General features: G+C 38.7%; 1 protein-coding gene across 4 annotated transcripts in view; it reads right to left on the reverse strand.

The window, feature by feature from the left end:
- The window catches only part of syt6a (synaptotagmin VIa), a 94,761-nt gene that overhangs the window by 23,141 nt on the left and 49,005 nt on the right, over window positions 1–22,615 (reverse strand). Inside the window, exon 1 of one of the 4 annotated variants that reach the window (XM_077514077.1) lies at window positions 21,546–21,670. The exons of 2 other annotated variants lie outside the window; for them this stretch is intronic. The gene's annotated coding sequence lies outside the window, so the exon portion shown is untranslated. Of the gene's footprint in view, window positions 1–21,452; window positions 21,517–21,545; window positions 21,671–22,615 lie in introns of those variants that run through there. One more of the 4 variants, XM_077514078.1, reaches the window with a different exon arrangement.

Raw genomic sequence — 22,615 nt, forward strand, 5'->3', positions numbered from 1 at the left:
GCTGGATGACTTGCACAAAGGCAGTGCACCCCCACCAGACCACCACAACCGCATTACATTGACACATTGCACATTTAATTTGATGTGTCATTTTTATTTATTTATTTTTTGGAAGATCGACGGGTGTGTACGAGGGTGCAACATGTTAGCTAAGAAATGGAGACGGCAAATTGATACCCGAGGGTTTTCTCCTCTAATGAAACAGTGTTTCTATGGCAACCAGGTCAAATGTAAGAAACCCACTCATCAACTTTTATTAAAAAAAAAAAAAAAATGCAATAACATTCTGGAAAACAAGGGGTATGCATATACATATGATAACAATCTAATCAACCAGTCAAGTTTTTTTTTCTTTGTGTTTGGTTGAACTATTGTTTTAAATAATCCACCCAAAAATACAGATACATGCACTTGTGTAAATTATAGTTGGAGTGGTAAAAGTGGTTTCTAAATATTATTAAAAATATCAAATAACTCTTGAGCACTCCGGAGATACCATTTTGGCTTGTTTCTCTTGTCTCGACGTCCTGATTAGATAACCAATTTACATATTAACTATAATAAATGAAATAATTTCCTAAATTGATGTTTGAGATGGTGAATAAAATTAAAAGATAGGTTTTGTGTCTGGTATATACATTGTAAGCCAAAAGCCCCAACATTAAAAAAAAAAAAAAAAGCTATGGTTTTAATCATCTTCTATTGTGTAATGACATGAAATCTGTAAAATATGTATTTGTAAATGCAAATGAGTAATGAATGAATGTGGCAGTAGACTTTAGAGTCGTTTATTATGCTGCGTGCTGGTCCCGCAGCAAGTGAGGAGGGACACTTTTAGAAGCAGTTACGGAAATAAAAGGAGGATCTGCAATATGGTACATTACAATGTACAAACATTTGTATGGGGAATTTGCTCCAACTCTTTTGGCCTCTCCTCAAGCAAATTGAAGACCTTTTCAAACGACCTTCCCACTTTGACATAAGCCCTTTTCAAACGTTCACCATTGCGTGAAATGAAATCCACAAGCTAATCTGTTGAAAGTAAGCATTAACATTAATGCTGTTGGCTGTCACCATCATTTAACATTATACAAGTATAAAGAGATGTTAACAACTGTGTATTAGAACAATAAAACTAAAATAAGGTTGCTATTCATAAGATGCCTGACAGACATGTAATGGAGAGAGAACAGGAAGGTTTTTGCAGGGTGACACTCTCACCATGGGGCATTTAATACCTGTAGGCAATACAAACACTGAAAGTCCAAATTGTTTAACTTTTCGGACTTTCACAAGGGTCTACTGTAAATGGTGTAATTATGAAAATATAGTCAAGCAATTAGCTGATCTCTACACATTTCTATTAGGTGAAATTCAACATATCTAGTTCTACATAGGGCTGTGTCAAGACTGTTATTGGTTTTTTACATTCTCAAATGAAAAATCGTAAACTAATTTTTACAATTGCATGACAGTGAAGAATCCATCCAACCAACGTCGACATCACTGTTCCTTATTAGGTCTGCAGGTGATCTTGAGATTATAGACCAGGGGTGTCAAACTCATATTCGCTCAAGGGCCACATGGAGCAACATATATTACCGAGAGGGCCAGATCGGTATAATCATGGCATACAACTTAAAAATAATTGGTGTCAATTATACGCAAATTTTCGCTATTTGTGGGCCAGCCCTAAATTAACTGTAATTGTATTGTTTCCAAAAAATAACATGAATGCAAATAAACAAACAAACAAACAAATGGCACACAGAAATACTTTGCCTGTATGAGTTCCGGACGTGTGAAATCATATTGTTACCAGAATGCATTGTGTGACACATTTAATTAATGCAGTTATAAGGACGTTTATCCTTGTGATATGTGTTTATGTTACCAATAATTGAATTTGTGTCATATTTAACACGTTTATGTCAGTCTATGATTTTATTTATTTATGTATTTATTTATTTATTTATTTATTTTCAAAAAACTGTAACTTTAGGTGGTGTATAAAATGATGACATCCAGGGCAATTCCATGTACAAGTTGCAATGCCCATCTGAGGGTTGCTTGTGAACTTACAAATGTATATGTTTTGATTGTGGTCAGCTGATATGTGGTTCGACTGCTATTTTTTATTTTTTATTTTTTATTTTTTTGCTTGACAAAATCATCTTGCGGGCCAGATTAAACCCTTTTATGGGCCTGATCCGGCCTACGGGCCGTATGTTTGACACCACTGTTATAGACCCTTCTAGCTGACTTCACTGCTTAGTTCCTGATCCGCCTCCTGGAGGGAAAGCCTCCCATAACAAATGAATGTAGAGAACTTGATTTTTGGTGAGCATTTTCGTTAAAAGGTGGGAAATATGTCAAGTGTCACAAAAAACTACATTACTGAGACTCATTGAAACCAGCCTTTTGGAGCCGCTAGCTACAAAAAAAAAATAAAAAATGGGGTTTGTTGTAGGGCAAAGTGGAAGTGGAAGCTTAAGGTATGTTGTTTTTGGTTGACACAGTACATCGATCACTACTTTCATGGTATAAATTGTCATTCATTAAATCGTTTGTGTCCGTATATACTCTCGTCTTCCTGTATATCGAAGTCTTCAAGCTATCTTAGCATGCTAGCTGCTAACAAACACATTCCTCAGCAGAGATCAAGCCTGAGTTAAAGTGTTGTGCTAATCTTGTTAAATCGTTAATTTTTTGTTCAGAATTACTTGAATACTTACGTAAAAACAGTGTGAATGATTCTTTCACTCAAGATACTATGGCACATTCACCACATCTGCCAGGAATTTACAATCAGAGGTTAATGTTATAACCCACTGTATATGAAAAAGAGAAAAACTACCTGATATAAAATAATCTGAGCATATCCTCGTACGTTTTGTGGGTGCAAAGCAGTTGCGTCGTAGTTTCACGCTAGCCACCGTGCTCGTCTTTCCTCACTGTCTTCCGCCTGGTTTAGAATCACTGCCAGCACTCAAAAGAATTATCTCATCTCTATTTGAGTCATTAGAGCATCCGTAGGCCACACACAAGTTCACTGTTCATTGGTCGCGGATTTATCAACTCTTCGACATATTTTCTAGGTCACACTGATTGTTTTCTGATTCACTCGCATTGACGCGCTGCCCTCCACCGCGAGGGGCGCACTTAAGCGTGACGTCACACTAGAAGGGTCTATATGACAAATGACAAATGCAAAAGAGGTGATTTGAAGGCACATGACGTGCAGCAGGTCTGATGACTAGAACTTGCAAATTAATGCGTCTCAAATTTTGGGGTGTAGTAAATTTAATCTCATCTCTTATCTTACTGCGCTCTGTCACTGCATCCATCCATCCATCCATCCATCCATCCATCCATCCATCCATTTTCCAGATGAATGAATGATAAATGAATACATTCAACAAACAGTGTTCTCCAGAGAAGAGACATGGTCCATTTCTGGTAAAGCTACTTCGCTGACCTTTCCCCCCCAAACCATTTGTCAACATAATCCCATATCATACTCCCTTTATTAAATGTATTTATTGAGTGTTTTAATTGTGAAATGGAATTAATTAAAAGACACTTCTTTGCTTGTTGAGGAAACTCAACAGGCTCTGGGGAGAATTGACAAGCCATAACGCCAAAAATGTCCAACACAGCAGAATCCCTCGCAAAATGGGATTTGTAGCTCGGAACGTTAATTTGTAAAAGCTGTTTCTTCAACATGCACGGGAAGCTTGTCTTCCTGTCTGTTTTCCCCAAGGGCGGGAATAATTCCCACTAATCTCGATGTGGGCACCTCAGCCATTTTTGGAGTGTTTATTCCGTGGTGTCTTTTTCACAAAATCCCATAATCCCACCCCCCCACATCCCCAAATCCTAAAGCTCCAGCATTTGAGAGGAGGTGTTAAGCGCCAGCGGATAAGTCGGATGCGTGAAACCACAGTGGAGGAGAAGGGGAAAATTTTTTTTTGACACTCAGGCGACAAGGTAAATGGTGCTCATGTGGGAGTTGGAGAATTTTGTGCTTTGTCCTACTTTGAATATTTAGCAAACTACTTGCTCACGATTAACAAATTGTAGCGATTTAATGTTTTAATAAGTGTACCGACACTAATGAAGTTTACATTTTTAGTTTTACTTCCAATAAATCAAACTCAGCTTGGTGAGTGACTTCAATTAATTTAATATTTCAAGTACGTTGGAAAAAAACTCTAGAAGTAGGTGTTCATCAATACACAGTGAGGATATATTATATTTGAGTATCTGAAGTAAATTTGTCATGTTTACAATGTTATGCTTTCATTTTTGCATTGTTGCTGTATGATGAGAGACAGTTTTTGTGCTTTTGTTTACAGGAGCAATAAAAAAATATATATTTTAGTATTCTAGTATTTTGTTGTACACAAACAACTCTTGTGCAAACAAGGTACCATAAATAAACAATTGTCAACATTTGTACTGCATATATTTCATGTTTTTAGTGCACCCAATTTCACCAAGTACGTGTGTATTTGATCATGAATACCTATGAAAAGCTGGTATTTTTTTGCTGAGTTTGTAGGAATTGTGAAAGTACTGTAGGGTAAAATGACGTTCAAAACATCTTCAAAGCATTGCGCTGATACTTTACGGTCAAATCATCATAGAGTTATTCTGAATCAATTTGCATCAATCAAAATGAGTCAAAATAGTAATCCAGTGTAATGTGTTGAAGTTACTGTTGTTCTCTCTGCTGCTGTCAAAAAAATAACTGAAAAAGAAAACAAAAAAAGTCAATCTGTAAACAGTTCAGTTCAGGTTGGAATCCACTCTTGACTTAGGTCCAGTCTTTTAGTTGATCAAAATATAATTTTTAATAAATATGGACAGTCACTTTTACCTGAGGAAACACTGGAAAGTTTTACCCTGGTTGATGCAAGGACACTTGGTCGAGTTTTCTCCCAGGTCAACCCAACAACCTGCCTTTTAGATCCGATTCCCACATCACTTTTTAAGACATTTTATGGATTTTTTGAGGAACAGATTTTAACTATAGTCAATTGCTCTCTTCAGACGGGTGTTTTTCCTGCCGCCTTTAAAACGGCGGTGGTGAAGCCCCTTCTGAAGAAAAGCAATTTGGACCCCAGCAGTTTTAATAGTTATCGACCTATATCCAACTTACCCTTTTTAAGTAAGATTTTAGAAAAAATTGTTTTTATTCAATTGAATTCATTTTTAGATACAAATAATATTTTAGAGAAATATCAGTCTGGTTTTAGGATGAACCACAGTACCGAGACTGCCCTTTTAAAGATTTTAAATGATATCAGGTGTAATGAAGATATGAAAAAGCTTACAGTCTTGGTGCTACTGGATTTAAGTGCTGCCTTTGATACAGTAGATCACCACACTTTATTAAACAGACTTAGAAGCCTGGTGGGCATCTCTGGTACAGTTTTTAACTGGTTTTATTCCTATCTCACACACCGATATTTCTTTGTAAGTATGGATACATGTTCCTCTGAAACCCATGAAATTAAATGTGGGGTTCCCCAAGGCTCAATCTTAGGCCCATTACTTTTTAATCTTTATATGCTTCCCCTTGGGGAAGTCATCAGGAGACACGGCGTCAACTTCCACAGTTACGCTGATGATACACAGCTGTATATCGCCGTGTCACCTGATGACATGGGGCCTATTGATACCCTTTTAAATTGTATTTTAGATATTAAGTCATGGATGGCAGAAAATTTCCTGCAGCTCAACCAGGACAAAACAGAGGTTTTAGTCATCGGTCCTGAAGGTCAGAGAGAGAAACTTTTACCTAAACTACAAGATTTTAAACCCACGCAATGTGTAAAGAATTTGGGCGTCCTTTTTGACTCTGAGCTAACTTTTAATCCTCATATTAAAAATGTAGCCAAGATCGGTTTTTACCATCTTAAGAATATTGCCAGAGTCCGCCCGTTTCTCTCACAGGCCAACACGGAGGTGCTGATGCATGCTTTTATTTCTTGTCGTTTAGATTATTGTAATTCCCTGCTCTCTGGTCTTCCCAAAAAGAATATTTCAGTCCTACAGCTCCTTCAGAACTCAGCTGCACGTGTGCTGACGGGGACCGGAGGGCGGGAGCACATTACACCAGTTTTAAAATCGCTGCATTGGCTCCCCGTGCGTTTCAGGATTGATTTTAAGGTGCTTTTATTAGTTTTTAAATGTCTTAACGGTCTTGGCCCATCTTATTTATCTGACTTGCTTTTACCCTATTACCCCTCGCGGCCTCTGAGGTCTTCTGGCAGCGGCCTTTTAACTATTCCAAAGGTGAGGACCAAGACACATGGTGAAGCTGCCTTTAGCCACTATGGTCCTCACCTATGGAATGGCATGCCAGAGAGCATCAGGTCTGCAGAGAATATTTATGTTTTTAAGAGGAGGCTTAAGACTTACTTTTTTAGTTTGGCATTTGATTGACCTTTTTTATTTTTATTTTATTTTATTTTATTTTACTTATTATTATTTTTACTTTTTTATCCCCTTTTATTTATTTAACTTTTAATCTATATTGTCCTGTAGCTTTGTTTTTATTTATTTATTTTTTCTATCGTGTTTAACCGTTTTCTTTTAGTGTTTAAATGTTTTTATTTGGTAGTTATAAAATTTTTAGCTCCAGTGTTTTCTCATGGGGGAGCCTCCACAGTGAGAGGGATGCTTGGTCTTCATCCATCTCACTGTGGATGAACTCCTCCTGGGTGCCTTTCCTTACAGGGTACATCTGTGCCCAGCCATGTTGTGGTTTTCATGTGTTTGTTGGGTTTTGGGTGTGTCTGTGGGTACGATCATGGGGATGGGGGGGCTTTTTCTTTCTTTTATTTTATTGCATTATGGATGTCCAGCACTTTGAGTTGCATTTTAAATGTATGAAAGGTGCTATATAAATAAAGTTGATTGATTGATTGATTGACTTGTCTTTTTGATGCAGACGTTCAATCAAGAGATCTGATTCCTCGTCATCCCCAAATCAAAATACATTTTGGTAGGATGGATGTCATTTTGGTATGTGGCTGTGCAGCTGGCATAAAATCAAGGTGCCATAAAAGAATTTAGGAATGTTAGATTTACGAACAGCTGAAGGGTAGCGATATATGAGTACTTGTGGTGATTTAAATGCAGCGGAATGTCCCTGAGGTCATTTAATTCAGAATTCTGTCAACAATTTTGGCAGCAATATGCCTCTGTGGTGTCAGCACATCATCACTCTCCATGTGTCTTTTGATTTTTCTTTGGATTTTTTTGCAATGGCTATTCCAAAAGCAGGAGCCGCCTCAGCTAGAGCTGTTAGGAAAGATTGTCCACAGGAAATCACACAAAGCACTTCAGGCATAACTTATCAAAATTCAGCTGTAGTTATTATTTTGACCTTGTACTATATCAGCAGTGATGCATTCAAAGTATTTTAATTTAGTAGTTAAAGGAGAATCGTCACTTGCCTTCTGTGCGGTTGGTGTGGGTTCGCTTCCCCGCCTGGGAGACCATGAAAGTTTGTGTTTGTGTGAGTGAGTGACATAAAAAATACTGTTTTTAGTTTCAGTAGGAAATGTGTTCCAGTCAACTACTTTGTTAGATCTTAGAGGTTTTGTGTATCTGATTGCCGTTTGAATTCCGAGAGTCAATTGTATGACTTTTAATGTGAGGTGATCAATTTGATCATGCAAATTATAGCTAATCCTGTTGTGTAGTGCTGGAAAAGCTTGAAAACTGATGTTGAAAGCTCTTATGTGAGTAATGATTTTGACTGACTTTTTTATATGAATGTGAAATACGGCATAATTATAATTTTTATTCATGCAAAATGTCACATCAATTCCTTTTGATACTATGTTCACACACATGCTCATGCACATGCACAAATAAACACACAGCTGTGTTTAATCATCCTTATTCCTCTAGAAAAGTGAAATAAATAAATAAATAAATAAATAAATAAATAAAACCAAGTTGGAAGTCAAAGATGTGTTTTTTTGGATGATCATATTCTCTACCAGGTCAAAGGTAACTTCCCAGCTGCTTCCTTGTGGATTTCCATTGGCCAATTAAGCCATATGGGAAATGGAACAATTAACCTGCTTGTTGACCGCAAGCTGCTATCGCTATCGCAAGGCTTGCAGCTTGCCTGTGCTTGCACGGAGCAAATATTGAAATAATATTGAAATATTTAAATGTGACCTGTCGCGCTTGTTCAGTGCTTCCTCTGTTGAACGCTCACTCAGTGGGACAATTAATCATCAGAAATTGACAGTGTTTGCTATTGTGTCAGAATTATTGACAGCGTGCACAAAATTTCAATTTACGTATTTGTATATTGTCTAAAGTGCTGAAACTGTCAATCCAACTAAGTGGATTCTCTTTTGTACTGTGCCAGAATTATAGTATGTTAGCAGCAAAAGAACAATGAAGGGACCGTGGGTGTCCATCCATCCATCCATCCATCCATCCATCCATCCATCCATCCATTTTCTCGACCGCTTATTCCTCACAAGGGTCGCGGGGGATGCTGGAGCCTATCTCAGCTGGCTTTGGGCAGAAGGTGGGGTACACCCTGGACTGGTTGCCCGCCAATCGCAGGACCGTGGGTGTGGCTTCTGCAAATTAGAGCACCACTGGCACGCACTGTCTTGTAGAAAGAATTCTGAATTCAGTGATGCTTCGCATGTGCCATGAATTCGACGGTGATTTTTGGCAGACGCTCAATTTGTGCATAGTGTACCAACATTTCTATGCATTTATTAATGAATGAGGTCAGGGAACTGAGTCCACACTGCATGAACTGAAGTCAGGCAAGTGTACCACTCTGCCATCAGTGACCTTTCATGGTATGTATTACTTATCCTGACATTGTACCTTTTATATAGAAATTTGAATACATTGTCCCAGGATGGATTGTTCTTGACTGTAGACATTCCACTGTAACTCAATCAAAGAATAAAATGTAGTAAGTTTGCAAGCTTATTGCTCTGGGGGCATGTTGACATTCTGTCTGAGCATTGCAATGACATGCTGTCATGAATCAAAGCCAACATTATACCATTGCAAGTTCTGCAGTATTTCTGCAACACTCAATTTCTGAGGGAATTGCAAGCACTATGTAAACACTATATACATGCTGGCTGTCATCTTTCTGCTGAATGGCAAAGAAGCCGATGATTTTAAAGGGTATCTGACCCCTGGCAAGCAAGTCGTTGGCATTTCTGCATCAAAATGGTTTGGGCCAGTTATCCACCACAAGTAGTCATCTTGCTCTATATTTTTCCCTTGCTAAAGGTCATTTTAAAAACAAAATTGTTCTTGACGTCAGGGTCCAAAGAAAGAAATTATCCATGTGAAAACAGCTAAGAGAAATTTTAGCCAGTCATGCTACAAAGGCACACTAACAACATGTTGAAAGGATGAAAAAGAAATCCCACATATAACTAATACTGAAGTGGGATAATGGCTCAATATCACACTTAAGGAAAAGTGAATTAAAAAAATAATAATAAACAAAACAAAGTATAGTGTACTATTGTAATGTATTAACACTAAAATCCATGCTCACATTTTCTAAATGAGAAACATGAGTTTAAAGTATCACAGTTCAGGGGGCTGAGACAAATGATTTTCATTTGGAAAAAAAATCCAAGTTATTAGTCAAAATCCCTTTTGAATGCTTTTCAAGAATTGGAAAAAAAATAAATAAATCCTGAACACTTTAGACTTTAGAATGTAAGTTATCCATGTGTGATTTGACAAGGCGGGGTCAAGTAGGACTCAGACGCAGGCGTAAGGTAGGCCACCAAGGCAGCAGGTTTATTTCCGGCCAACAGTGGTCTCCTCTCAAACTGAGAGGAGAACAGGGAGGGGAAAAAGTGGAGAACAAAAAGCGCTCCACTAGGGAGGAAAAAACAGGCAAAAGGTACTGGGGACAACAGAAAGCGCTCCGCTAGGGAGGAAAAAGGGCACAAGGCAAAAGGGGTAACTAAAGGCGCTCCAAAAGGGAGGAAAAGGCACAAAAACAAGGCAACAACGCTATGCAACATGAACGAGGACATAAGGACTGTGGCCGCTTCCATGCACTGACGGTGTGTGACACTTCGGCAACGGAGGGGAGAATGCAGGTGGCTTTTATTGTCTTGGTTGATTGGTGGCAGGTGGACATGATCATGGGCGGGGACCGGTAATTAGTGAACTGCAGGAAGGGCAAGTGACCTGGGGTGCGAAGGGAATCAGAAATTCAAAATAAAACAGGAAACATGACTATGACAATAAAGGCCTGTCACGCAGGTGGCGGCGTGACATGATTGTGCAATTCAAACGCTCCTTGGATCACTTCCCAGTGACCCCCCCTCCATCATGTCATATTAATTTACTGAAGTGTCAACAGATCTTGGAAGTCGCTGTTGAAATGCAATTAAAAAAAACAATCGCCCTCATGTGGGAACAATGGATTGTATTGACCTTGTGTAACATAAAGTACAGCAATTTTAACTGGAGCAAATTTATTGACAACTGAGATGAACTACGGCCTGTCTGTGAGGAGGAAATTCAGATTTGTTCATTGACAAGTTTTAATGCATAATATTTATGCAGTGATTGGGGGGGGGAGATAAAAGTAATACAGGATTAGCTATAATTTGCATGATCAATCTGCAATACACATCAAAGGCTGGAGAGAAAATGAAGAAATCAATCACAAGATGATCAAAAGCCCTCAGAATTGACACTTTAAGACTTAATAGGAAATTGTATGTTTCCAACTTTGTAGGAAAAGTTTATGGCGGGCCACTCGACGGTATTCTTGTGAATGGAAGTACAATATTTTCTACAGTGTAGGACACCTCATTATGTAATAATATGAATCTAAAACTATTGAAAGCAGCAAAGGGCCACATCAGGACAGGAATAAATGTGAGCTCATCATTTGCCGAGGACATGCTGGCAGTTTTATTTAATGACTCATTGCAGTTTGTTCAAGCTTTATGATGCGAATGACTAACAATATTACAATCCGTTTATAAACACCTTAGACCAATAGTGTCAGAGCAGCACAGCATGATAATAAAGATGGACTTTATTGATGTGGCCTGTGTTTGCTGCATGGATGCTTTCATTTGCAGCAACATCACAATAAAAACCAACGGGCTGCCATCAGGCTGTTCTAACAACAACAACAGAAAAAAAAAAAAAAAAGAAAAGGAAATGGCTCCCACTCGTTTTCAGTCGTACTAATTTTCATCACCAGGGATTTTAAATGGATTTGCTACACCCATTACAAACACGAGCTACAACCGCCTGCGAGTTGATGTTCCGCAGGCTTGAAGTGTCGCATTATTGTGACGAATTAATACAACTCTAGTAAGCCTGTCGAGTGGATTGCGGGCAGAGGAGTGATGCTGATTGAGGGAGGAGGCACTTTATCTACTTAACGTCGTGCATTAGCTTCGAAAACTGGTTTGGGGGATCTTTTTCCAAAGACTGTTTTAACACAGGAGGCATGCTGAAGTATTTGTTAGTATGTCTGCCTACTACAGTTCTGAGGTTCACGGGTTAGAATCTCACATGCGGCTTTTTCGTGTGGAGGTTGCAGGTTCTAATATGACAACAACAAAAATGTGTGCAATATTTAACTCAAACTAGACTTCACTCTGGTATGTCATTTATATAGCGCTTTTCCTCCTAACATTTTTCACGACTGATGACACAGCATCAGGAAGAAATGGATGTTCAGTATCTTGCTCAAGGATTCTTTGACATAGTCACACTGGCCTGGGATGTAAACCACACTCTCAGGGTTGCGAGATGACCACTGAGCCACACCACCCCGACACCAGCAGCTGGATGTATCGCTATTGAAATGTCAACAGCGTGTTGGAAATTTGGAAAGTTTCTCCTTCACCAGAAATGAGGTAGTGCTATTCAGGTTACACCCATTATCCACCCCAACACTGTGACAGTACGAAAATAACACCGCCTCCTGCATATTTGATCGAACACTGGAAATTTAACACTGACTGATTTGCTGTGTATTGTTGGTATTTAGCTGTAAATACTGGTTAGCGTAGCTTAAGTTGGCATTTGCTTTTCCAGAAGTTAAACAAGACAACTGATATTTTTGACAGATGCAACAAAAACTGCTTAGCGTCGCGTAGCTTAAGTTGACATTTGCTGTTCCAGGAAAGTTAAACAAGACAATATTGATATTTTTGACAAATGCAATAAAAACTGCTTAGCGTAGCGTAGCTTAAGTTGGCATTTGCTTTTCTAGGAAAGTTAAACAAGACAATATTGATATTTTTGACAAATGCAACAAAAACTGCTTAGCGTCACGTAGCTTACGTTGGCATTTGCTCTTCCAGGAAAGTTAAACAAGACAATGTTGATGTTTTTGACAGATGTAACACAACCGGGTTAGCGTAGCATAGCTAAAGTTGGCATTTCCTCTCCCAGGAAAGTTAAACAAGACAATTTTTATATTTTTTACAGATTGGACCAAAAAAGTTTCATACAATCAATAAAATCACACCCTGACTTTATGGTAATGGCAAAAGCTGGATATCAAGGTGCAGGTAGATTAAATACTAAATTCAATTGTGTTTTACAAGAAAAGATAGCTTTCCCATGATATCACATAGCTCAGGACACAACTGCAGCTGTCATGCAAAAGGTCTACACATTGTTTTGTTCCAGCTGTAACAAAGCAGGTGGGAGGAACAAAATCTCATTTCACCATTTACCGAGACCAATTTGGAACTAGGGCATTTGTCAAGGAAACATGGAAATTGTTTTAAAAATAAAACAAATCATCCAACTCCTATTGACTTTGCTGTCATCCTGGAAGTCAAATTGACCTGTTATTTATACATTGAGAAAAGAAAATATCGGTAATAAATAGCATTCGTGCCAGCAGAATGAGTTATCACTTTTTTGGCATCATTTTTTTTTTTTTTTTATTAAAACATGATTTGGAAACCAAATTGATTTAGTGTTTAATCATTTATGATGTGTAAACATCCCATCTGCAGGTCACACTGACCCATGCACATTGTTGGTGTAGCTAAGAAACAAAGAGGAAGGTTAATAGACCAGTGATGCATATTATTCATAATTATCCTTCCAGCAGACATTCTCCATCGATTCCACTTCAAGAACAGAACACAACACTTGCTCTGAACTGGGGGAAAAAAAAAAAAAAAAAAAAAGCCACCCCATCAGATTTTTCCGTGCTTTGACCTGACCTTCGGCCCCTGAGGCTCTGAACGATGGCGGGAAATAAGTCAGCATGAAGAAATGATGCATCCATCACTGTGACCCTGTTGGATCACGCGTGGGCTGACATTTGGGCCGCAGACGCTCACAGCCTCAACATACAGTTGGAAAAGAAAGATGACCAGCTGAGTTTCAGTCCTTATTGCTGGGATTATTAACCTGCCAGTAACTGGTCCTGATTGAACTCTTCCTCATCTTGATCCAACATATATCGATCAATTATTGATCCTGCAGCCAAGTAAATAAGTGTGATACAATTCTACAAGTTGAACTCTGGAAATTAATGCAAGTTAAGTGAAAGATGAGGTCGCTGAGTTCAAATTCCAAAGAAACTTCAAAGAAAATTCTTCACAGCAAATCATAGCATACGGATGTGGTAGATTTAGAGAATAGGGATCAATAACCTGATGCTCTTCAGCATTCACACATTTGGAACATTTTTAAGTTACAAACAGCACACAATGAACTACTTTTCATTGCGAATAAGAATATGTTGTTGTTGTCACGCGGTACAAGAAGGTTCATCTTTGCACTTGATGTGTTCCGATGTTCCGAATGGGTGTTCTATATATTTATGTATTTATGGGCTATGTATGTATTTAAGTGTTTTTTTGTTTGTTTCTTTTTTAAAATGCTATATTTACTGTAACTAAGACTTTAGTCCTGTGTCAGCGTAGGTTTGTGATAAACTACGGCACATTAAACTTTATTTATCATCATCATTGTATTATTATTATTATTTTTATTATTATTATGATTATTATTATTCATCCATCCATTTTCTTAACCGCTTAGTCCTCACAAGGGTCGCGGGGGTGCTGGAGCCTATCCCAGCTGGCTTCGGGCAGTAGGCAGGGTACACCCTGGACTGGTCGCCAGCCAATTGCAGATTATTATTATTATTATTATTATTATTATTATTATTATTATTAGTGGTAGTAGTAGTAGTAGTAGTAGTAGTAGTAGTAGTAGTATTATACTGGTAAATCAGTTACAAGTATTGAAGCATATTAACATAATTAAAACCATAATTTATTTAGCTTTTATAACACAATTATTACATGGCATTTAAATTATGAAATCCATTGCTACACTTTTGATTTGTCTTTGATGGCACATTTTGAAGGCTTTTTCCAGTCTTTAAAACACACACCAAAGCAAAAAATAAAAAATTGGTACACTCTGTAGAGTAAGTTTGACTCTATTTAGAATGGGACCAAATACACTCAGTTTTAGAGCAATATTTACACTTGTAAGAGAGTAAAATAAAGAATTGGAAAAAATAAAAAAACAAAAGTGACTCAAGGGTGGAGGAACGACCTCACAACCTTCAGCTTGGGAGACAACCGATCTACTCCCGGAGCCACGCAGCTCCTGCTTTCTGGTAGCATAACGCTCATGTCAGCTGCAAGCGGATTCCATGATACCATGGACTCTCCAACAGACCAAAAACGATGTCTTTGGTCTTTTGGAGAAAAGAGAACAGTAGGAGAGGCATAGCTGGTGGCAGTCTCCCAAGCTAAAGGTTGTGAGTTCGTTCCTCAACCCTTGGGTGTGTTTTATTTTATTTTTGGTTTTTTTAATTTTTAATTTTACTGTCTTCCTAGTGTAAATCTTAGCCTACTCTAAAACTGAGTCCCTCTCTAAATAGAGTCAAATTTACTCTAAACAGAGTCAAATTTACACGACAGAATTTACTGTGTACAACAGTAAACACTGATTGCAAAAATGACAAAGTAACAAAAAAATAAAATAAAATAATATCTGACAGAGCTACAGAGCCTGAATATTGTTAATGAAACACAAAGTAGACGGAAGTTTAATTGCTTTTACAGGTTTATATATTATTATATTTATTACAAACACTTTGATGACAGTTAAGCATGTTATAATGTTCCTGAAAACATTGCCTGCCTAGTTAAAACTGACCTGAAAGCGGTATATTTTGGAAAAATATTCCACCCTGCCTGATTGGGTGTTACCTGGGACAGCAAGTGTCAAAATGGCCGTCCCCTGAGTTGGAGAAAAATTGGTGGATTTTGCTGCATTATTCATATTCCACAAACGTAATATTAATCAGAATACCGTTTAGACTACTGGGCACTAGGGATGTCACAATAAGGGCAATATCGTGATATCGTGATATTAAAACTGCCACAATATTGTCGTCGTCATGTTCACAATATTTAAAAGGAACACATCTGTTAAAAAAGTCAGGTTAATTTCCATTTGTGCAGTTCTAGCTCCCTCTAGTGGCTAGTTTATTAGTGCAATTTAATTTTCATTAGGGATGTTTTGGCCTTCTATGTTTAAAATCTATGCTAATTGTCAGATAAAGGGGAACCTAATTTGCTTGTGAAGCGATCAATGTGTGCTTGCATTACCAAGTAAGAGCCTCAATATTGTTATTAGAGATTGTCGGTGGTTTATATGCATTTGCTGTTATGTACGAAAGCACGATATTGTGCTTTTTTTTTTTTTTTTTTTTTTAGCATGACATCTCTTTTTTACAATATTGTGATCTTTTTTAAATATCGCCAACGCTCCCACAATATCGTGATAATTATCGTATCGTGACCTTCATATCGTGATAATATCGCATCGTGATGTTTGGATATCGTTACAGCCCTACTGGGCACATAAAACATATTAATGTAAAGACATTTTTGAGTTGACTTCCGCTTCAGTAAAGGCATCATGATGGCAAAAGTTGGATTTAGGAACGGATTCATTAAAAAAAAAAAAAAAAAAAAAACGATCCATGAAGGTTCTCTTGTTTATTATTGGCTCTTCGGTTGCTCTCACTGGAGCACTCTCACAAACTTTTTTTCTATCTTGAATGGAAACGCCAGTGCAGAAAAGTATCAACTTTCTGCTTGACCGTTTTAGGAATACTAAATTTATAGTTTTCTGTTTATCGGACAAAAACAACCATGGAATAGCCTCCGGCTGTTTTGATCTTTTGATAGATGAAATGCGCAGGTTGCAGTCAGAAGTAACGCCTGAGCCTTGGTTGAATAAATGCTTTGAAGTGTCAGATTAAGGACTTTCTCTCTGCAACAATTTCTAATGGGTTGTTGTGTCTTGGCCACAGTGGAGCCGACTATTCACACGGGTTTGATTTCATCTATTAAACATGAGCTTCCTGTAACAAGTGAGATCATTGTCAGTACCGCCCCTGCCCTCGTTTACAAGGCCAATATTGTTTCCTCTCATGCTGTATTGATCGGGGCCAAGGGGCTCGGAGAATTCACTCCAATTTTGTATTGTATCGAAACAAACTGTGCCTAAAGGCTGATGCTGGGAAGGGAGGTGTCAGTGTGTGTGCAGCCTCAGTGAGTGACATTTAAACAAGAGTCATAAAAGGTGTCACAAGAAAGGCGCCACTAATCCCCATACCCGCACACAGCCGCGGCCATCCTCCTTCCGTGCCATCATGTCAATGCTCATGCGCTGCACGTGCGCGGTCACATGCTCTTTCCAAACCTGGAACTGTACTCAGTCGCGCATGCAAAGGACAGGCAAGGGCCACTGGGGCCAGATATGAAAGGACGGATTTGTTTGAAGTCATGTTTCCGCGAAGCGCTCCAGTCAAGTTCTCAGTGTGGATTGTGAAGCTAAATCATATCCCCTAACGTGGTAAAACAATTGTTACTGATAGCATTAACCCCCCCCCCATCCATCCCACTTTCTCGCACTATTTCTTTGGTGTGGAGGTTGCAGTTTTACAGCAAGGTTTGTTTAAGTAGGGAGAAATTGAACTGTTCACTCCCAGCCATTTTCACAGAAGCAGTCCCGTTCGCTCCCGGGTGTTTTACGGGATTTTGACTGATTTTGCAAGGCCCACAGAATATTGTGTTCTATTGCTATAAAAGCATGGAACCTATCAAAAGAAAGATTAAAGTCTCTTCTTTCATCAGGAAAAAAAAAAAAAGTATGTTTCTATCTGTTTCCGTTTTGCAGCAATTTGCATTAGAAGAGAACTAAGTTTCATCAGTTTTCACAAATCTATTTAAAATTGTAAGTAATAGAGCTTTTTTTCTACATGGCCGTGGTTGATCTCCTTTGCTCTGCTGCCACCTGCTGGCCGTTTGTGTAATAACTACCATTTCTGTAACCGTTCTTTGCAGTTGAGTGGCTGCATAAAAGCCTTCTGTATGCTCTAGCATAAAAAAATAACAACAAAAAATGTATAAATACGTCTTTGGGACACTTAGAACATTAAAAAAACGTATTTATACATTATTGGGAGCAAATTAGTTAACTGGATGACAAAAAATTGTGCCTTCTGTGTTACAAAGGGTGAAATAGGAAGGGAACAAAAAATTGGTGATGGAGAGAGTTTGGCCATTGTGGCGGTAGTTACATAAGGCTCAAACAAAAAAACAAAAACAAAAAAAATTGTAACGTTGCCAGAGGGTCAGCTTAGGCTGACAACATATGTAAAGAAAATTGTGCCATTTTGGCCAAGATAGCGGTCATCTGTAATAATAACAGATGACATGTGAACGTATCTTAATGGACAACATGCACAAGTACTTCCAACCATCACAACAATGGTCCACCCAAACGAAAATGCTTTTTAAAAAACTAACTAAATTAATGGGAATTAATTTAATGTATGAACCTTTGGGGATGATTTTGAATGTGATTTTAAGTACATTTATTTTGATATTAACATTACATTTATTTTGATATTAACCGGAATAAGGACATTTGAAAGTGTGTCACACGGAAGTGACGTCATCTAGTAGCAGCCAATACAAAAGCACCTTCAGATGATGTTTTTTAAATATTAGGCACAAGTAATACACATTTAAATAAATAATAATAATAATACTGAAACTAACTAAAACTAAACTACAATTTAGCATTTATTAAATAGCTAAAACTAATAAAAAACTAACAGAACCACCCTGAAAACTAATTAAAACGAACTAAAGTTTAAAAACAACTCAAAACAAAATAACTAACTAACTAAAATGAAAAATTCCAAAACTATAATAACCCTGACTGCAACTTGGGATGGGAATTAGAAGTAGGGATGTCAAAATAGCGACCAATCAATTACAGTCATATTTAAAGCATTATGTTTTTGAATCGTGTTAATCAAATTTTTAATCTCTGACTTCAATGTTTCTGTATGCTGATGAGATCTTTTTTTTATGCGTGGGGCTTGCGCTAGTGTTGGAAATGGTTTCAAGGGTAATCACGCCCTGAAGTGGTTCCTGATTGGCTGTTATTGTGTTTGGCATAACCTAAAAGGCTCCCATTGTAGGTGGTAGGGCAAGTTTAGGAGCAGAGACATGTGAGAATGAAGGAGCTATGAGAGTTGTTAGTCCGATCAATGGTAAGTTTAAATATTAAAAAGAAAAAAAAAATGCCCTGACGGCATTACTGATGATGGTAGCGTGACATGACTTCCACAGAAGCAGCTCAAGTTTAGCATACCACAATAAATGATAAGCACCCAGTTGCAACTGCAGCCACAGCTGATGATAACAGCACTAATGTAGCGAGCCATAGCAGTTATTTTATCAACTATGAGCAAGTCTGCAACCGACAGGCTGATGAATGTTCTTGCCAAGTGGATAGCGATGAACTGCAGGCTGATAAACGTAGGTTTTCATTGAGGTGTTGCAAACAGAGTCCAATGACCCATCGTACAAACCACTACGCAGGACCACAGTGATGACTAAAATCAGCAAGATGTCCAATTGTCCATCCAGCCATTCATTATCTGGAATGCCGAGGACTGGCATGGCTCAGCGAGTTGATTGGCCAGCTCCCAACCTGAAGGTTCTGTGATCGTTCCTCAATGCTTGAGTGAGTTTTTGTGTGTGTGAATATTTTACTCTCTTCCGGGTGTAAAGTTTACTCTAGTATAGACTGGGAGCAAATATAGTCCTTTTAGAGTCAAATTTACTGAACAAAATTTATTGTGTACATACATAAATACCTCTGGTTGTGGTTGAGATTAAAAATTAATTAATTAGATCAATTAATTACATATTATAATTAATTCATCTCAATTTTTATTATCTCCTGACAACAACACTAATTAGAAGAGTAGAAAACTGCGATAAATTTCATGCAATTTTAAGAAAAATGCTATAATGAGATATATAGGTCCTCCTTTAAAATGGACTGCCATTTTGTTTTTTGGGGGAAATGTTATATATCAAAAGTACCAATAGTATTGGTACTTAGCATTGGTATCAGTGACTACTCAAAAATTGAGCACCGTATTTTCTGCACTATAAGGCATTATAAGGCGCACCTTCAATGAATAACATATTTTAAAACGTTTTCCATATATAAAGCGCTACAGTAGAGGCTGGGGTTACGTTATGCATCCATTAGATGGTGCTGCGCTAAAGGGAATGTCAATAAAACAGTCAGATAGGTCAGTCAAACTTTATTAATAGATTACAAACCAGCTTTCTGACAACTCCATTCACTCTCAAAATGAATAAACAGCTGTTTTATTATTTTCTCTGAGGTAAAGTATTAGTATTCGTGAGCGATCCAAGATGGCGGGATCTTCTGCGCATCGTGCAGGGTCACCGATAGCATCTTGACAACGAGACCTGTTGCGGCTCAATATTTGACTTAGACTTAGACTTGACTAGATCCATATATAAGGCGCACTGGATTATAAGGCGCATGGTCAGCTTTTGAAAAAATTGAAGGCTTTTAGGTGCGCCTTAAAGTGCGGAAAATACGGTACTCGTACTGGTATCAGTCTGAAAAATGGGGAAGGAGGCGAGACTTCCGGCAGAAATGCGCTTCTGTTTCTGGTTACGGTTGCAATATAGGCAGAAGCGTTAATTACAAGACAGGTCAGATCAGATATTCAACGCAAATGAAAAATGTGAAGACATTTAAATAGCAACGTACAACGAGCACTGTAGTGTTGTGGAGTTTTCTTGTTATTGTTGTTTTTTACCTCGCATGAGGAGACCCGACATCGGTGGATCGCCACCAACAACAGATAATTATCCAGTCATGTGTGGAAGACATAACTTGTATAATGTTGTACAGGACTTGAATGATACGACTTATGTACTTTAACTTCAAAGAAACGGGAGGTAAATCACACCGGGATCGAGTGGAAAACACGCCAATTTAAATGGAAGCAAATGGGACCAGAAGTTACATCGGCGCACACGTCACTTTCACCAGAAGTACGTGGCATTCACTGGCATCTAGCCCATAGTAGTATCCAACATTCCTAACTACAACACTACTTTGTCCAACTGTCGCATGACTTTCATACATCACAATCTTAACCAGGGCGACAAGCTTTTGATGTGTATGGTCACGTCACCAATTACTGGCCTGGCATGCATATTTCACTGTTGTTAGCTTTTAAAACCTTATCCAAAAACATTTTTACTAGTGCATTGATTTTGGAAGATTACTATTTTTAAAGGTTGCTTGGGGTACTAGCAGTTAGTTGACAAAAAAGTAGTGAGATCCTAATAAAGGTTTTGGTGCCCTTCACAACTTTTTACAAGGGTGATGAAAAAAAAAGCCTACCCAAAATGCACCAAACTACTTGCCGAGGGTGAGGGAATAGAAAAGGGCGTGAATAAGCACCAGGGACATTAACAGGTTGCATGGATTCTTTCTTTTTTTTGTTTTTTTTTTTGGCCTTCTGTCTTCACAGCTTGGCCCGTTATCGAACAACAAGCGTCTCAAAGGTGCCAACTGCTGTCACAATTCCACTTTTGCCTCCAGCTCAGGCTGATCGCCTCCCTATTAGCCCCGCGGCTCTGGCCCTTCATCAAAGTGTCAGGACAAGGAGCGCTGAGGAAGAGCAGGAGCAAGAGGATGGCTGAAAAGTGACAGAAAAGACACTCACACCGAATCAAAAAGCCTGACTTGACCGTTTTCTTTTGCGCTATGCAGCAGAGCAGGTGTCCTCACCTCAGGCTTGAACATGAGTTTAATGACTGATAAAAACTGGAGGACAACAAAGAGATGGTTTTAAAAGGAGCAGAGGCGAGCACGATAGGAAGCCTCATCAAATATTAACACGGCGGTCCAGCAATGAATTTGTGACGTGCAAAACAAAGAAGCTAGTTGCTTTTAAGCCAAAAGTAAAATGCTAACCAAACAAACTACAATGCTGAAGCGACAAAATGAGACAGCACAACTCCTACTACCTGTTTCGGAGCATCCCAGCAGTAAACCCGAAATCACTCATCAACAAAGAAGACAAAAGAAAGACACTCAATACCGTTCCATGCTGTACTCACCCGTGAAAGTCACTTTTCCTTCCTGGATAAGCTCGCCCGCTCACTTCTCCCTCTGCTTCTCCTCACCTCCCCCCAACCAATAACGCCACCTCTCTGCTCGCTCTATCTTTTGTCGATGCGCTCCCTCTCCCGAGCGCACATACTGACTGTCTTGCATGCACCACACGGGATGCTCCTTGTGGTTTCTATGGCAGCGGGATGCTGCGGTGTAAAAGGGGGCTGGGGTGTGTGGGGGGGGTGGCAGGTCAGATCAGACCATTGAGACAGAGCATGCAGTGTTGGGGAGAGAGAAAAGCGAGTGACAATGCAGCAAAGCTGCATAAGTTTGAGCTGCATGAATATCAATGGTGTGGGTGGGTGCCTGGTGGGGTAGGCGCTTCTCATAAATATCAAAGCAGGTGGTTGAATGGTCTGAAACATCCAAAGAGTTGTTTCATGGTCAATGTTGAATGAAATCTGACTAGAAGGGGATCAAAAAGAGCCTTTTATTAAAGCCATTGTTTCTAAAAAATAAAATAGAAATCTGTTGTGTAATGCAAACGGAAGCCTTATTATTGTGATTAACTATGAGATTCGTCTGCAGTCCTGGCGGCGGTCATGCGACATATTGCAGCACAATCATCTTCGAGAGAGAGCGAGAGCGAGCGAGAGGGTAGGAGGGGTGAACCCCCCCAGCCGTATTTTCCCTTTGCCTCCCCCTCTCCTCCTAGTCTTCCCTCTATCTAGATTAGCATCACTTCCTCAGCAGCCCGAGGAGGATGAGACCACATGCGACCGCAGCCTCCCACTGCAGGAGAGACGACTAAATAAACACAAGTTAATTGCTTTTGAAACGTCTGAATCATTTTTTGAGGGGTGCTACTGGTGAGCATTCAACAAGGTGATCCTCCAGATAGCAGATAAGGAGCTGCATTCCGGTTATTTCAATGGTTTATTTCTTTTGGCTAGAAAGAAATGAAGTCTCAAATAAAAAATAATAATTCTCTTATAAGTACACACACTAAAATATCAAGAACTATACAATAATATTTATGTCTTATGAACCATAACTCAATCTGAATAGTTCTACT

Source organism: Festucalex cinctus, chromosome 2 (assembly GCF_051991245.1).
Source record: "Festucalex cinctus isolate MCC-2025b chromosome 2, RoL_Fcin_1.0, whole genome shotgun sequence".
NCBI lineage: Eukaryota > Metazoa > Chordata > Actinopteri > Syngnathiformes > Syngnathidae > Festucalex > Festucalex cinctus.